This window comes from Dasypus novemcinctus, chromosome 24 (assembly GCF_030445035.2).
Source record: "Dasypus novemcinctus isolate mDasNov1 chromosome 24, mDasNov1.1.hap2, whole genome shotgun sequence".
Lineage (NCBI taxonomy): Eukaryota > Metazoa > Chordata > Mammalia > Cingulata > Dasypodidae > Dasypus > Dasypus novemcinctus.
This window is the reverse complement of record NC_080696.1, coordinates 32,955,252-32,971,056: the sequence shown is the minus strand read 5'-3', so window position 1 is coordinate 32,971,056 and position 15,805 is coordinate 32,955,252. Positions and strand designations below refer to the sequence as shown.

At 40.8% G+C, this 15,805-nt stretch overlaps 1 protein-coding gene across 6 annotated transcripts in view; it reads right to left on the bottom strand.

The window, feature by feature from the left end:
• TPX2 (TPX2 microtubule nucleation factor) overlaps nt 1-12,411 on the bottom strand; it is a 54,568-nt gene extending 42,157 nt beyond the window's left edge. For 4 of the 6 annotated variants that reach the window (XM_004464025.5, XM_004464027.5, XM_058286857.2 and 1 more), the window contains exons 1-2: nt 12,299-12,411; nt 11,966-12,085 (exon numbers count right to left, since the gene is read on the bottom strand). The gene's annotated coding sequence lies outside the window, so the exon portion shown is untranslated. Of the gene's footprint in view, nt 1-8,650; nt 8,742-11,965; nt 12,086-12,298 lie in introns of those variants that run through there. The other 2 variants (XM_004464026.5, XM_071211629.1) reach the window with 2 other exon arrangements.
• Nucleotides 12,412-15,805: the final 3,394 nt, after the last annotated feature.

The following is a 15,805-nucleotide window of genomic DNA, read 5'->3' as shown; positions in this document are numbered from 1 at the left end:
AAAAAATATATATAGAGAGAGTCAATTAATGGCTTTACCGTAATTTACTTATTCTCTATTTTTAATTTTTTCCAATATTTTCATTTTTTAAAGATACTGCTAATAAGAATACCTTGTAGGGCAGCAGATGTGGCTCAAGCAATTAGGCTCTCATCCACCATACGGGAGGTCCAGGGTCCAATTCCCGGGGCCTCCTGGGGAAAGCAAGCTGGCCCGAGTGGAGAGCTGGCACAGCAAGATGATGCAACAGAAAGAGACACAGAGAAGAGACAATGAGCGATGCAGCAGACCAGGGAGCTGAGGTGGCACAAGAGACTGAGCACCTCTCTCCCACTCCATAAGGTCCCAGGATTGATTCCCGGTGCTGCCTAAAGAGAAGACAAGCAGACACAGAAGAATGCACAGCAAATGGAGACAGAGAGGCGATGAGGGGACAGGGGGATAAATAAATAAATCTTAAAAAAAAAAAAAAAAAGAATACCTTGTAGCTAAATTCCTGTACAGATCCATAATTCTTCCCTTAAAATAAATTCTTACAGGCGGAATACTGGGTCAAAGGTTCTTGACACATACTGTGAAAATGTTCCCCAGAAGAGTAATTTCCACTTACATTACTAAGAGTGTGCCAGTCCCCAAGCCCTCACCAACTCTGGGCATTAACAGTCCTCAGTGCTCATTTTCTCTCCTATCTACACTCTGAGATAAATCATGAGATTAGTTACACCCAACCTACATCGTTTCCCAGTGGTTTGGCCAATAATATATCACTAGCTTCTCTCAGTGGATTGAGATAGTTCAGAAGGTACTTCTGGGCCTTAAAGTGCCTCAGAAACAATTACTTTTACAAGTATTTGGTTTACATGGTGATATCAACCTATATATCAGAGAACTTCATCATCCAATGGTCCCTCCAATAAACACTCTGCAGCAGAATTCCTTTATAACAATACTCCAAATTGAGGTACTAGTGTAAAAACATGAATTTTCAGAGTTGGGAGGTATCTTAGAGAATAGCTAACTTCTCCGATTATAGCCAAGGAATAATTAAAAAAGGAGTTCTTCAAGATCACATGACAATACTACTATGAATATGATAATAACAGCTACCAGGGGTGCTTATCACATGCCAGGCACCATGAAGTACTAAATGTGTACTATTTCTAATGCTCACAACAATCCTGTAAAGCAGCAATTATTATTCCCATCCTAGAAGAAGCTGAAGGTAAAATAGATTAAATGACTTGCCCACCCAATATCAACAGTTATGTAAAAGTGAAGCCAGGTCTAGAACCCAGGTTCCTGATTTCAGCACAATGCTCTTTCGACATCCTTCTGCCCTCTAAACCTGTAAATTAGAGAAGTATGTTAATGTGGTTAAGTTCTCAATTTTCATAGAAAATAGGTTAGTACTGGATTTACTTCCAAGTAGATCCATTCCCCATAGTCTTTTGCCCTGTATAGAGGGTTCTTTTTTATCCCTATTCTAAAATTTTCACTCTCCCTTATTTCTTTTTTTTTTTTCATTTTTGTAGTATATATTTTTAAGATTTATTTATTTTTATTTATTTCTCTCCCCTTCCCCCAACCCCGGTTGTCTGTTCTCTGTGTCTATTTGCTGTGTCTTCTTTGTCCACTTCTGTTGTTGTCAGCAGCAGGGAAATCTGTGTTTCTTTTTGTTGCGTCATCTTGTCATGTCAGCTCTCCGTGTGGGCGGTGCCATTCTTAGGCAGGCTGCACTTTCCTTCGTGCTGGGCAGCTCTCCCTATGGGGCTCACTCCTTGCGTGTGGGGCACCCCCACGCGGGGGACACCCTGCATGGCACGGCACTCCCTGCGCGCATCAGCACTGTGCATGGGCCAGCTCCACATGGGTCAAAGAGACCCAGGGTTTGAACCGCGGACCTCCCATGTGGTAGACAGACACCCCAAACACTGGGCCAAGTCTGCTTCCCTCCCTTATTTCTACTTTCATTAACTTGACAAGCTATTTCTTAGTAATCTACTTGTATTGCCAAGATGTGGGAAAGTTACTTGATGCTGTCTGAGCAACTTTCCCACTAATATCCAAGGATGAAATGCTACATCCTAATAGAAGATCTATTCCAGGCACTAAGGAACTTATATCTAGATAAAGAGAGTATACAACATTTAAATTATATAGTATAAACCATAAATATAAAGAAAAATAGAGATAACATGGCTCAAGTCAAACTATGATTAAATATTTTTTCACTGAACATCATCAGAATAGTAGGAAGTACACAAAAATAGAAATCATCTTCTTTATAGCCAGCTTACAGTTTGGGGTAGCCATGAGTAAATTCTGGCCAATGAAAACTAAGTAAGAATTTGCTGAGGAATTTGTAGGAAAGCTCTTTTTTCCTGATATCACCTGCCCCTACCTTTTCCACTTTTTCCACTCTTGAAGGCAGATGTAATAGCTAGAGTTATAGTGGCCATCTCGTGTACACGAGTGAGTGGTCAAGACAGTAACACTGATGAACTGTTGATCAAATACTAGCAAATACCAGCAGCCATCAACCTCTACTTATGTGAGAAAAATAACACTCTTTTTGCACAAGCCATTATAGTTACATTTTCTGCCACTAAGAGCCAGAAACAATCCCAACTAACATAGAAGTTAAGAATTCTATCCCTGTCTCTGGCATTTACTAGATATGTACAGCAAGGGGCAAATGACTCTACCTCCCTGCCTACCTACTTCTCATGAACAAATGAGAAGGTATTTCAAGTGCTATGAAATACACTACTGTAAAGTATTATCACTGCCATTTGAACTAATAATACCCTTCCTCTCCCAGATCACATTTCTATTCAAAGGACCCTTAGGCATGAAAAGATTCCTCAGTGACTGGCTATAATTAAAATTCTCCTGCTGCAAGAAGGAAATTTTCCTTCCTCATGAACAAAAATGTTTAAAGGCATGGGAAATCTTGGATTCCCATGATCTTACTGCCTAACCCAGGTCACTGGGAACACTTCCCAGGCAGGAATGTAATGAAGACAACTAAAGCTGGGGGAGGGAGGAGGCAGGAATGCAGCAACCTCACTTAGCCTCCTAAAAAAACATGATTCCAACAAAGCATGCTGCTGAAAACGAAATGGGAAGTGTTCAAATTTAACCTCCTCACACCCTTTTTAAAAATTATGAAGGTACACTATTAGCCTCTTTGGAGGACTATTTGCATTTTTCCTTTTGACAGATCTTACCAAATGTAGAAATTTATCTTACAGATATATATGTGAGCATATGTGTAAGTACAAGAATGTTCATAAAAGCCAAAAAAAACCTGAAAGCTCAGATCTACTATTGGTGAATAGGAGAGTGGTTGAATAAATAATGGCACAAGCATAAAATGTATATTAGGCAACTTTAATAATAGGTAACTGTGCATATGTAGTGATAAGTACAGAATGAGTTCTAAGACCTATTTAGTGAGAAAAGCAAAATGCAGAAAAGCATACTCCCATTCATATTATACATACACAATCTGTGGAACAAGACAAAAAAGTCTAACAGAAGTTAAGTCTGGGAAGTCTAAGTTGGGAGAAGACATTTAACTATATGAACTTTTATATCTACTCTCTTCAAGTTTTATTATATACAAATGTATACTTTTCTGTTTAAAAAAATGAGCTAAGAAAGAAGGCCAGACACAAAAACACACAAGGCATATGGTACCTTTATAGGAAATCCCAGAAAGAGTAAATCCAGAGACAGAATGTAGATTAGTGGAGGCCAGAAGTTGGGGGGCTGGGGAATGGGGAAAAAAATACTTAAATGGGTATATGGGTTGATATTGGGAGTGATGAAAATGTTTGGGAACTAAATACAAGTGGTGGTTGCACAACACTGTGAATGTACTAAATGCCACTGAATTGTTCACTTTTAAATGGCAAATCTTATATAAATTTTACCTCAATATATTTTAAATTCTATTCTAAATATATTGGGAAAGGTCTGTGCTGAATTCTCCCATAAATAAAACATTATCCCTTAATTTCCCTTTTGTACTTTGTGTACTTTTACTGATAGAGTCTTTGTTGTACATAAAATGAAGGTTAATTTGAACCTCCCCATAGATACTGCAGGGTAAAATAGACTATGAAGAGGGTATTCAAGCATCAGAAGGAGGGATGTCCTCTGATATCTGGGACTAGGGGAGGGAAAAGGCATGGGGAACAAACCTAAATATACCTAATCTTTAGGTGAAATTTTAAAACTAAATACTGTTTTTCTGACATGATCTCTTTTTTTTGAAAAGACTTCTTTTGAGCTATCTTTTGGTCTAGTATGGCCAACTTAGGACAGCATCTCCCTCTCTTCCTGGCTCCCTGAAAAAAAGGGAATAAACAAATATGTATCCATTGAGAAGTCTAACTCTCTTCAATGAAGGATGATAGCACAACCACATGAAGAAAATCAAAAGTGACTAGTGAATTATGGCAAGTTCACCACAGAGCCTCCCCCACAAATAATAGATATTAGGATGTGAAACTGTCAAAAATTAAAGTCCACAGGACCTAAGTAGGAAATGGAACAGGCCAGGGCCAAAGCCAACTGCTTAAATGAGAGCCCCAGGCATGGTGGGAACTGGATGCCTTCCTGAACCCCTTAATCAAGATAGAATTTCTGTCAACAAGTCTCACAAAAAAAAAAAAAAAAAAAGGCACATGCGTCAACCACATTCCCCAAACAAATCAAAGTGCCAAGTCAGAGAATCAGCTTCACATGTCAAAATTATCTGAATCCACCACGTTTCAGATCACTTCAAATCTAGAAACATTCTGGGGGGAGGATCAGTTATTTCTGATGAAAAGTCCTTCAATAAACCTGAGGAAAGAGCCTCCCCCAAATGTTATGACCTGGTTAGGTTCCTTAGAAAAACTGCCTGTTAAATGTGATCTATCGTACAACCCACTTTTATTTCCAAAAGCCAAAGACTGGGTGGAAGGAATCATACCTTTAGCAGCAAGGAATCCTGACAATTAGGATAGAGAATGAAACTTGCAGTAATGGGGATAAAGAGGGGGCACTATAAAAGTGCAAAGAAGGAGAATAGGGCCAGGAAGATTCAGAGAAGACTTCCTGGTTTAAGTAATATCTAAAAGATACAGACACACAGGGTTCGGTTCTACAGATTCAGGATGAATTCTGACTTTTTCTGCTCACTTATTTCTGAGAAAGAGATAAATGGAAAAGGAAAATGAATGTGGAAAAAATACAGGAGAAAGACTGAAAAGAAGCAATGTAACCTGGATCCAGTCATTTGAAATTAACCTCCCATTGCCTCCTGTCTCTCTTCACTCTCAAACCAAAAATAACTAGCCTTGACAAGCTCTATAAATCAAAAGGTGCAGGTTCAGAGGGGGTGAGGGAAAGCTGCAAGAGGGTACATTCTAAGCAGCACTGAAAGAGCGGGCTAGCAATTCTAAGCAAAAAAAGACTGCTGTGATAGATGCTATAAAGCACCTCACTATCCAGCTTGTGAACTGTTTCTTGCCTATTTCTAATAAAGGGAAAATCATGAGTTGAACAAATGATAAAATAATACAAGAAACAGTAAGTCAATACCTCATTAGAAATGTATTTACTTAAAAGACATTTTCTTTTCTGGTCTTAAGATTTGTGTTTTAAGATTATTTTTTGTCCTAAAGTGTGATTTTTGAATGGTCACCCCAAAATGAAAACTTTCTGTAAATCATGGCCAAGTTAAAGTTTTCAGAAGTAGGAAAAGACCGGAACTAAGACACTGGAAGCCTATTAAGAGTCTGCAAACAATCCAAGGAGAGTTAAGATGGTCCCACCCAAGACAGTGCAATTTCCCCAGGGACACCCTCTCCTACACTCACAAAGGATAAGAGATCTTATTACAGTACCACAAGTTAAATAGAGTTGAGTTATTTTCATCTTACCCAGAGAGAAAACACCTACATTTTTTTCTTGCACATAAGAGATTAGCAGGAGTCAGTAAATGGCAACATAATCCAGCTTGCACTCTTAACTGTTAATCACAGTCAGAAACTAAGTATGATGGAAGTTTAATGGACTCTGTGTTTCCACATTTATGTTTGTCAACTTCTATCTGAAATTGGATCTGTTTACAGAAACGGATCTATGAAGCTTCCAAAATTGGGTCAATTTAAAATCCAATGACAATCCCTCAGTGTCTAAACACTCGGATGTCAGCACAGGACATGGACACTTGTTCTAATTTATCACTGTCCGGAAACCTTAAGCAGATGTATTTTTCTATCATTTCTCTCCCAAACTTGTGAGTTTTATATTGCCCTTTTTAAGAATGACAAACACAATTCTGCTTTATTGTGTTTATCTACAGAACACTACAAACTATAATCCACTCTTATATGATTTACAGGACCCTGGATAAAATCAATGACACCACCATTCATCTTGTGGAGATTTATATTCTTCAAACAGTATCTGATTTGGGACATACATACATATATACATACATATAGGGAAGTGGACTTGGCCCAGTGGTTAGGGTGTCCGTCTACCACATGGCAGGTCCGTGGTTCAAACCCCAGGCCTCCTTGACCCATGTGGAGCTGGCCCATGTGCAGTGCTGATGCGCTCAACGAGTGCCGTACCACGCAGGGGTGTCCCCCGCATGGGGAAGCCCCATGCACAAGGAGTGTGTGCCTGTAAGGAGAGCCGCCCAGTGCAAAAGAAAGTGCAGCCTGCCTAAGAATGGCACCGCACACATGGAGAGCTGACAAACAAGATGACACAACAAAAAGAAACACAGATTCCCATGCCACTGACAACAACAGAAGTGGACAAAGAAGACGATGCAGCAAATAGACACAGAGAACAGCAAATAGACACAGAGAACAGAAAACCGGGGCGGGGGCCGGGGGGGGATGGTGGAGAGAAATAAATAAATCCTAATATACATACATACATACACACACACACACATATATGTATAAACCCAAGAATCTAGTAAAAGTGTTTACTTATGGGGTGGTGGAAAATGAGGTAGAAAAGGATGGGGATGGAGAAATAGTTCTAACTAGAAATCTTTTTATATTATTTTGATTTCTGAACCATGTAAATGTATTGCCTAGTCAAAAATGATATATTAGTGCCTACATGAACATACATTTTACTAAGTATGTAAATCAGCATAGTTGGTCATAAGGCAATTTAGCATTATGTATCAAAATAATATGCAGGGAAGAGGATGTGGCACAAGCAATTGGGTGCCTGCCTACCACACAGGAGGCTCCAGGTTCAGTTCCCAGTGCCTCCAAAAAAAAGATGAACACACAACAAACAGACACAGAGAGCAGACAGAGAGTGCAAAAACGAGGGGAATAAATAAGTCTTTAAATATATATATATATGGATTCTTTTTGACCAGTGATTTCACTGAGTAAAATTACTACAGCAGCATCAATTACAGAATACCATAGTCATTAAAATTGTTGTAGAATCTTAAACACATGGAAAAATATCCATAATCTAATTAATCAGTTAAAAAATAAGATAAAATTTTTAATGTATGCCAAGTAACAGGCATAAAAAATTTTGGAAAAAAGTCTATCAAAATGTTAGTCATTACGGGAAGTGGACTTGGCCCAGTGGTTAGGGCATCCATCTACCACATGGGAGGTCCGCAGGTCAAACCCCGGGGCCTCCTTGACCCATGTGGAGCTGGCCCATGCACAGTGCTGATGCATGCAAGGAGTGCTGTGCCACACAGGGGTGTCCCCCGCGTAGGGGAGTCCCACGTGCAAGGAGTGCGTCCCGTAAGGAGAGTCACCCAGCACGAAAAGAAAAGTGCAGCCTGCCTAAGAATGGCACCACCCACACAGAGAGCTGACACAATAAAAAGAGACAAAGATTCCCCTGCCGCTGACAACAACAGAAGTGGACAAAGAAGATGACACAGCAAATAGACACAGAGAACAGATGGGGGGGGGAATAAATAAATAAATCTTTTTTTTAAAAAAAGTTAATCATTAGGAACCAAATGTGGCTCAAGCAGTTGGGCTCCTGTTTACCATACAGGAGGTCAAGGGTTCGATGCCCAGGCCTCCTGGTGAAGCCAAGCTGGCCCATGCAGAGTGCTGTCCCACGCAGGAATGCTGCTCCACGCAGGAATGCCACCTGCACAGGAGTGTCAGCTGACATGGTGAGTTGGCACAGCAAGATGATGCAACAAGAGACACAGAGAAGAGACAATAAGAAGACATAGCAGAACACGGAGCTGAGGTGGCACAAGAGAATGATCACCTCTCTCCTACTCCAGAAGGACCCAGGATCAGTTCCCAGAGCCGCTAATGAGAATACAAGCAGACACAGAAAGAACACACAGCAAATGGACACAGAGAGCAGATAACAGGAGGCTGAGGGAAAGAAATCAATCAATCAATCAATCAATCAATCTTAAAAAAAATGTTAGCCATAGTTTATCTGTGAGATATGATAGTGGGTGATTTTATTTTCTTCTTTTTGCATTTCTTTATGAAAAAAACTTTCTTTCAAATGTGTTATTTTCTAAAGATAACTTGAAATTATTTTAAAAACTTATGAAAGCTGGCATATTAATGCTCCCATTATTCCTTTTTCATGTAGTTCACCACGGACAAAGGCTTACCTATGGATCTGTCAGTCAATCTGCCTACAGGCTCGACTCAGTTGCAATATATCTTTCACCTCTCTTCTGAAATTTTGAGATCTGACAGGAACTTCAGAAATTGGATGAAAGAGAAAAGTAATAAAACAGGTTCAAGCTTTCTGATGTAAACAGGTTAACAGAGAACAGGAAGAGAATATCAAAGACAAAGGATACCCACTCTCAAAACAAAAGGATACTTCTGAGAGCTAAGACCTTCAACATGCCAAATTTCATAACAGATTGGTGTTTAAAAGTGTTAAGGTTTTTTTTTCATGCATATTTGCTGTCTCTTCATGTCTATAATACATGTTCCCGCTTGAGACTTCCCCAAACCTGCAGTTTAGGAATGGTGACACTAAGGGGTGATATTGTGCACTTCTACCTTATTCAAATATCAGATCAAATAGTAAGAACACTTAAACAAGTGGGGAAACAGACGTGGTTCAACTGATAGAGAATCCGCCTACCATATGGAGGGTCCCAGGTTCAATCCCCAGGGACTCCTGACCCGTGTGGTAAGCTGACTCATGCACTGTGCTGCCGCGCGCAAAGGGTGCCATACCATCCAGGGACCCCCCCGCATAGGGGTGCCCCACGCCCATGGAGTGCGCCCTGCAAGGAGAGCCGCCCCACACACACACACAAAATGTTTTCTATTGTCTTTTTTTAATTTGTTTTTTATTTTTTTAAAAAGATACTTAGACTGCATAAATGTTACCTTCTTTTATTTAAAAAAAAAAAAATGCTTTCTAAAAAGATTTTTTGAAATCTTGATACAATTTACACCTCTCACTAATCTTTAATTTCCTCTTTACCAAGCTTCCCTGTGCAAACAAAAGCAAAACCCCTTCCCAGTCATACACCCTTTCTTCCACAAAATAATTTGAACTGCTGATCTCTATATTTCAAACACAGATCTAGCCACAAAATCATTTGGACTATTAAATCTCCCACAAAGAAAACAAAACTAAACTAAACTAAGTTTGTCAAAGGGCATTTACATCTCCCCGTCTTCTTTCCTCTCCAACAATTCAAACAGAATTAGGGAAGAGTCCCAGGGAAGTCTGAAGAAAAAAATACATAGGGAATGAAGACGAAATCTAAACCTCTCCTGGCACCTAAACAAGAAATGAAGGACCTCCCCACACAATCCTTTTTTCTGAAGTAGCTTTAATTGTTACTCAAGAATTTTTCAGGGAAGCAAACATAGCTCAACTGACAGAGCATCCGCCTACCATGTAGGAGGTCCAGGGTTCGATACCCAGGGTCTCCTGGCCCATGTGGTGAGCTGGCCCACGCACAGTGCCGCCACACACAAGAAGTGCCATGTCACGCAGGGGTGCCCCATGCAGGGGTGCCCCATGCGCAACAAGTGTGCCTTGCAAGGAGTGTTGCCCCATGCAGAAAACGCAGCCTGCCCAGGAGTGGCACTGCACACATGGAGAGCTGACGTAGCAAGAAGACACAACAAAAAAAGAGACATGGATTCCCGGTACTGCCTGACAAGAATGCAAACGGACATAGAAGAACACACAGCAAATGGACACAGACAGCAGACAATGGAGGGGGGTTAAGAAAGAAAGAAACAAACCTTTAAATTAAAAAAAAAAGACTTTTTCATATCTGTAATTCTATAATAATCAATTTAGACACTGTCCTCCTGCCTATCCAATTCAACAGATATTTAGTGGGATATTCCTATGTGTCAGGACTGTTGCAGTCTCTGCCTAACCAAACCCTGTGTATCAAGAGTCAATTCATATAAAACCTGTATTGCAAAGCCATCCTTGACTATTTTAAGTTTCATTGATCATCCAGGCTTCTAAATTGCCATGATACTTACAATTAATACAACACAGTAAATCGCTCAGGTGCTGGTCTTGCTTTGTTCCAACTGTCACTTGTCAATTTGAATCAATCTTTTGTTTTCAAGCATAACAGAAAACCTTAGAGTACATCCTATCTCAGTATCCCCATAATGCCTTCTGAGCACACAGTACTTTCTCAAAGGTCAGTTTGGGAAGCAGATGTGGTTCAAGCAATTGCGCTCCCGACTACCACATGGGAGGTCCCTGGTTCAGTTTCCAGTGCCTCCTAAAGAAGACAGCAAGCTGGTGTGATGGGCAGGTGCGGCAAGCTGACACAACAAGATGACACAACAAGAGACACAAGAAGAAAAACATAATGAAACACAAAAAAGCAGGGAACAGAGGTGGCTCAAGCAATCAGGAACCTCCCTTCCATATCAGAGATTCCAGGTTCGGTTCTAGTGCCTCCCAAAGATGAACAGACACAGCAAGTGTAAACAACAAGAGGGTGGGGAGAAATAAATAAATCTTAAAAAAAAAAAAAGTCAATTAATTGCCTTAGTAAGCTGGGAGCCAGAATAATTTTGATCCTAGGAGTGACAACTTAATACTGATCTAACATACCAAACAGCGCTACTCCAAACCAGCCAATGGTACCCAAGTTTGACAGCAGGTGGGGTACTGAGGCCACAACATACACAAAAAATAAAATACTCTTACCATAGCAGCAAATAATCCTTTTTTGTTTTTTTTTTACAACATCTGATGAGTGAGAGAAAGTCAAAGGAAGGTGATAGGATATCAAAACAAGGTAAGGCTAAACCAGGAGTACACCAAGGGATGACTTTGAAACAAAATCAGTGAGTCAAAACCTCCTTCTATCCTAAGTGTCTGTTCAGCAAGACTGATTTGGGAAAGTCCTTGATACTAATGTACCAGAAAATTGTATATGAGAAAAAGAAACCAGATATCAAGAAAATAAGAGGCAAACCAATCCTAAAATATTATAGCCTGGTTCACACTTTTCCTTCCCCTTCCAATCTATAAATGCTCTAGGACAGGAAAAAAGAAAAGACAATAATATTTAGCGATGCGTTACAATGTGGGTGAGCTGGGCAAATACGGATGAAAGAGAATGAATTTAAAATTCCAGATAGAAAGATGAGTAGAATTGAACTTTCCCTCAATTATGTTCTTACAGTATACCAATTACCTTTCTTTTATATCTTACACAGTGGTTTGGAAATGTCGTTTATGACCACATCTGTTTTCCTCCACTAAACGTCACACTTGAGGGCAGTGCTATTTCGCCCATTTCTCGAAATTTTTTGAAATTTCTGAAACTCAGTTTTCTCCTCTGTAATATGTGGCTAAGCATAGCACCTACTTCATTAGCTTGGTACAGAAATTAAATGAGAAAATGCACGCAGGGCGCTTAATCTACTAAATTTTGATTGCATATTAACACGGCAATAGTTGTAGTTACCGTTATTAGCCGATGGTCTCCCGCAACTCCCTCTTCCCTATTTCCCAGGGCCGGTTTCCGTCTCCACCTCCAGGCACGGAAGCCGCTAGACTCGGTCCAGACAGACTTCACGGGAGAAACCTGTCACCAAGAGACGGGTGGTATAAGGCCCCGCTCCCAGGGCAACAACCCCCCGATCCCTGGGCGGCGCCCAAACACTACAACCGCCTCAGAAACCCGGACCTCGAGGCGCGGACCGCGCTAGAGGCTGGGAAGCAACCTCGGGCAGTTTGGGAGCCAAGAAGAAGGGAGCCATGGGCCTAGCCGCTATCCCCTTTTCTTCACGCCACTCACCTCGCCTGGCCTTAGCTCCGACCGAAGCGCCAGCAAAAACCCGCCGCGGGACTCATTCAGTACCGTTGAAGATTTGAACCCAGGCTCTCCAGTCGAATGCGCCAATCAGAGCTCCGGGAACAAGCAATTCTAGCCTCCCGATTGGTTCCAGAGAGCGCAACGACGCCGGAAGCGAGGATGTGAGACAAGCAAACAACCGGCCCTGGAGCCTCCTGGGAAACGCAGTCTCGTGGGCCTGCGTGAGCAAATTGGAACAGCACTTGTAAGTACTACAAAGCCCAGAATGCTCTGCTCCAAACTACCTTGGTAAGGTGGTACCATATGAAGAGGTGGGGGAGCCGATTTAAAAAACAGAACGGCGCTAGTCCTGGGCCTCTCTAAAACATTCATAGAAGAAAACTGTTCGTTTTTTTGTTATTATCCCTGTAATTGTACATTGTGTCTTTGTATGTACCTAGGGATTCACTTTGTTTTAGCATGTAGTCCCCTGCATGCAACATAGATTCGCCCTCAGCGTCCCTCCCAATCGTGCAGAAGTTCATAACTCTTTATCCACTCACCGCCCAGATTTTACAGGCCTAAAGCCAAAGTTTATTGTGTGTCTTCCAGTGGCGGTCTCTTTACATCCTTCCCATAGTATCCCACCTGCATCCCTGGTTTTATATCCTCATGCTGTGGGAAAGAAAACAAAGCCTCAGACATGTTAAATAAACTTATTTAAAGTCACATAAGTGGAGAAGATATAATTTGAAGACAGAATTTGATAGAATTGGAAGATATAAGTACGTCTGTTCTTAAACATTATCAACAATCAATTAGAAAATAATAACGAGAACAAGAACAAAAAGATCCCCGTTCATAATAGCAACAACGTTTCCAAAATTAAGCTTAAAATCTCTATGGGAAAATTAAAATCTGTTAAGCTTTAAGAAACAATTTTAAAAAACAAACAAACATGTTAGGGGATGGGGAGATCCAATATAGTAAAGATGTCAATTCTCTAAATTAAAAGTTCAAAGCAATTCCAAAGTAAATCCTAATAGGTTTTGTTTTGGAACTTGTCAAGTTGATTCACAAATTCATATGGAAAAAGAAAAGCATAAGAAGTGGCATCTGAATTTTGAAAAATAATAAGGTGAATTGCCATACCACATCTCACAAACATTATGAAATTACAACAACTTTGGAAGTATGGTTAATTGACACCCTGGGATGCAATCACCAAAATCCAGAGGGGAAAACTCCAGAACAAAAGATAGTTTCAGGAGCCAGTGTAACTCTGTGGTTTAAGTGCCTGCTTCAAAAACAAAACAAAACAAAACCTGCAAGGATTATTTTTGTAGAGTCCTTAAATTTTAAAGATACATATAAAAATGCTTGGAATTTTGCTTCAAAATAATCAGGATTATGGAGGGGAAGCAGATACATGGGGGTATAGATAAAACAGGTTTAGCCACCAGTTGACAGTTGTTGAACCTGAGTTTCAGCTATAGTCTCACTGGAGCAGGAGGATCCCCACATGGTTGTTGGCAGGAAGCTTCAGTTCCTCACCACATGGGGTCTCTCCATAGGGTTGCAGAGAGCAGTTGGTTTTCCCCAAGTAAGTGATCCTAGAGCTAGGAAAGGGAGTGGGTGCACAAAGAACAAAGGTAGATGTGCAAAGAATGAGCTGCAACCTTTTATAGCCTAGTCTTGGAGGTGACATACCATTGTCTCTCCCAATTGCTATTGGGTCTAAAGAACCATCTGCTACAATATGGGAGAGGACTATCTAAGGGTGTGATTACCAGGAGGCAGGGCTCTTTGCCTGCCATCTTTGGAAGCTAACACAAACCCAAAGCAGGGAAGCGGATTTGGCTCAATGGACAGAGCATCCACCTACCACATGGGAGGTCCAGGGTTCAAACCCAGGGCCTCCTGACCTGTGTGGTAAGCTGGCCCACGTGCAAGGAGAGCCTCCCCACATGAAAAAAAAAGTGCAGCCACACACACAGAGAGCTGATGCAGCAAGAGAATGCAACAAAAAGAGACAAAGATTCCCGGTGCCACTGACAAGAATAAAAGTGGACACAGAGAGCAGACAATGGGCGGGGGGGGGGGGGGGGGGGTAGGTGGAAGGGGAGAGAAATAGAAATAAATAGATAAATAAATAAAAGAACTGGGAGATTAAAAAAACAAAACAAAACCCAAAGCAGCATATTACTTAGCTTTGCCTCCTTTCAAATTGAATGTAAGAAGAATCATACTATATCATTCTTTTGCAAATTTTTTTTACTCAGTATATTTCTCAGATCCTTTCATGTTGTGCTAAATTCATTTATTTTCTCGCTGTGTAGTAGTATTCCAATGTATAAATATACTACTACTTTTTAAGCCATTCTACTATAACAGAGTCAGGTAGTTTCCAAATTTTTGCTGTTACAATTAGTGCTGTTATGAACAATCTTGTATCTGTGTCTTGCACATGTGCAAGAGCTATTTTAGAGTAAATGTGAAAAAATAGAATTGCAGAGTGCAGGCATCTTCAGTTCTATAGGTAACAATTTTTTTTTTCCCCAAAGTTATTCCACATTCTTGAAACATACTTGATTTTTATCAGATTTTCTCATTTTTACCAATCTGGTGAATGTGAAATCGTATCTCATGGAGGTTTTAATTTTCATTTTCTTGATTACTGATGAGGTTGGACATCTTTTCATATTTATTGGCCCCTCCATTTCCATTCCTGTCTAGTGTCTGTTCAAGGGTTTTCCCCATTTTTCTACTTTTTTATCATATTGATTTCCCAATCCCTTTCCTATGCATTGTATTTATTTTTTTAAAGATTTGTTTTTATTTATTCCACCCCCCCCCCCCATTGTCTGCTCTCCTGTCCATTCACTGTGTGTTCTTCTGTGTCCACTTGCATTCTCGCCAGGCAGCCCAGGAATCTGGGTCTCTTTTGTTGCGTCATCTTGCTGTGTCAGCTCTCCATGTTTGCGGCGCCATTCCTAGTCAGGCTGCACTTTTCAAGCAGGGTGGCTCTCCTTGCGGCGTGCACTCCTTGCACGTGGGGTTCCCCTACGCAGGGGACACCCCTGCAGGCATGGCACTCCTTTTGTGAGCGGCAGCACTGCGCATGGGCCAGCTCATCACATGGGCCAGGAGGCTCTGGGTTCGAAACCTAGACCTCCTATATGGTCGGTAGATGGACTCTCTATCAGTTGAGCCACATCTGCTTCCCTGCTTCCCCCTATGCATTGTATTTAGATTTGAGATTATGTCATGCCCCTAATTTTGTACACTTTATTTTCACTTACCATTACACCATAAGGATTTCCCCATCATCTAAAGCTTTGTAAACATGTTTTTTAATAATGTGTTTTCAATTTTAAAATAATACAGTTATGTTTAGATAATACAAAAAGTATAAAAAATAGGGAAGCGGACTTGGCCCAGTGGATAGGGCGTCCGTCTACCACATGGGAGGTCCGCGGTTCAAACCCCGGGCCTCCTTGACCGGTGTGG